General features: G+C 31.7%; 2 pseudogenes; both read left to right on the forward strand.

The window, feature by feature from the left end:
- The window catches only part of LOC129617346 (5.8S ribosomal RNA), a 184-nt pseudogene extending 101 nt beyond the window's left edge, over positions 1 to 83 (forward strand).
- Positions 84 to 373: 290 nt separating this feature from the next.
- LOC129617336 (large subunit ribosomal RNA) overlaps positions 374 to 2,500 on the forward strand; it is a 4,018-nt pseudogene continuing 1,891 nt past the window's right edge.

Consider the following 2,500-nt stretch of genomic DNA (forward strand, 5'->3'; position numbering starts at 1 on the left):
ACGCATATTGCAGTCCATGCTACAGAGTATATAAATTTATTAAAAAATTTAATACTGCATGGACTACATATGGTTGAGGGTTGTAAGAATAATTTAATAAAGTTGCTTATAATATAATTTTAAATTATATTATTTATAGCACATGATATATTACTGGTAGGAATACCATAATATTAAAATTCAATTATATATATTTTACTTATATTATAAAATATAATAAAAAAATAAGTATATCCTAGTATTAATAAATTAGTATTAATACATTAAAGAGGAAAACTTATATAAAATTATATTATTTATAATATAAACAATACAGTAACTTATATATATTTAGTTTTCAACTAAAAAGAAAAATTAAAAATATTCTTAAAAACAACCTCAACTCATATGAGACTACCCCCTGAATTTAAGCATATTAGTTAGGGGAGGAAAAGAAACTAACTAGGATTTTCTTAGTAGCGGCGAGCGAAAAGAAACTAGTTCAGCACTAAAGGATTTTGTTTATACAAATATCCGATGTAGTGTATGGAATATCTATATTCTAATATGAGAAATTAACAGTCTAAGTCCTTCTTAAACGAGGCCATTTACCCATAGAGGGTGCTAGGCCCGTATGACGTTAATGATTATTAGAAGATATTTCCAAAGAGTCGTGTTGCTTGATAGTGCAGCACTAAGTGGGTGGTAAACTCCATCTAAAACTAAATATAACCATGAGACCGATAGCAAACAAGTACCGTGAGGGAAAGTTGAAAAGAACTCTGAATAGAGAGTTAAATAGTACGTGAAACTGTTTAGAGGTTAAGCCCGATGAACCTAAACATCCATGAAATATGAAAAATTCAACATTATAAATATTATATAATTATATAATAATGATGGTGTGCAATTTTTTCATATATGGACATTGCAATCTGTTAATAAATATATATTTATCATAAGATATATTTAAAAAGTTTATTTTATATATGAAAATTTATTTTCTATATAATATAATTTAAATATTATCGGATAAATAATTGACAGATAAAAAATCAATATAATGCGTAAATTATATATTATTATAATTTTATAATATTATATTAATTTATATATTAATATAATTATTATATGCATTAATATGATTAGCAATGCTATAGATTTAGGATACCTTCGGGACCCGTCTTGAAACACGGACCAAGGAGTCTAACATGTGTGCAAGTCATTAGAATTTATTTTAAATAAAATCTAAAGGCGTAATTAACTTAACTGTTAATATGGGATTAAATTATATATATAATTTTATATATATAATATCAATCCTGGGGCGTTCTATATAGTTATGTATATAAATAATTTTTAATTATTTTTTATACCTCTAACTAGAACGTACCTTGAGCATATATGCTGTGACCCGAAAGATGGTGAACTATACCTGATCAGGTAGAAGTCAGGGGAAACCCTGATGGAAGACCGAAACAGTTCTGACGTGCAAATCGATTGTCAGAATTGGGTATAGGGGCGAAAGACCTATCGAACTATCTAGTAGCTGGTTCCCACCGAAGTTTCCCTCAGGATAGCTGGTGCATAAAAATATTATATAAAATAATCTTATCTGGTAAAGCGAATGATTAGAGGCCTTAGGGCCGAAACGACCTTAACCTATTCTCAAACTTTAAATGGGTAAGAACCTAAACTTTCTTGAATGAAGTTTTAGGTTATGATATATTGTGCCCAGTGGGCCACTTTTGGTAAGCAGAACTGGCGCTGTGGGATGAACCAAACGTGACGTTACGGTGCCTAAATTAACAACTCATGCAGATACCATGAAAGGCGTTGCTTGCTTAAAACAGCAGGACGGTGGACATGGAAGTCGTAATCCGCTAAGGAGTGTGTAACAACTCACCTGCCGAAGCAACTAGCCCTTAAAATGGATGGCGCTTAAGTTGTATACCTATACGTCACTGTTAATGTAAATGATTTATATTACATTATTAATGTATATAAATTTAGAAACATTAACAAGTAGGTGGGTACAATGGTAGCGTAGAAGCATCTTCCGTAAGGATGTGTGGAGCTGCCATTGGTACAGATCTTGGTGGTAGTAGCAAATAATCGAATGAGACCTTGGAGGACTGAAGTGGAGAAGGGTTTCGTGTGAACAGTGGTTGATCACGAGTTAGTCGGTCCTAAGCTTAAGGCGAAAGCCGAACAAAATTTAAGGTTTTATCCCCATTGATAATATAAAATACCTTAAATTAAATAAGCGAAAGGGAATACGGTTCCAATTCCGTAACCTGTTGAGTATACGTTTGTAATAAATATGGTCATTATGATCATCCTGGTAACAGAAACAATCATAGAGAAGCCGTCGAGAGGTATCGGAAGAGTTTTCTTTTCTGTTTTATAGTTGTACTACCATGGAAATCTTTCGAAGAGAGATATGGTAGATGAACTAGAAGAGCATGGCATTTACTGCTGTGTCGATATTTTCTCCTCGGACCTTGAAAATCTATGATTG

Source organism: Condylostylus longicornis, unplaced genomic scaffold, assembly GCF_029603195.1.
Source record: "Condylostylus longicornis isolate FDR11 unplaced genomic scaffold, ASM2960319v2 ptg000502l, whole genome shotgun sequence".
Taxonomy (NCBI): domain Eukaryota; kingdom Metazoa; phylum Arthropoda; class Insecta; order Diptera; family Dolichopodidae; genus Condylostylus; species Condylostylus longicornis.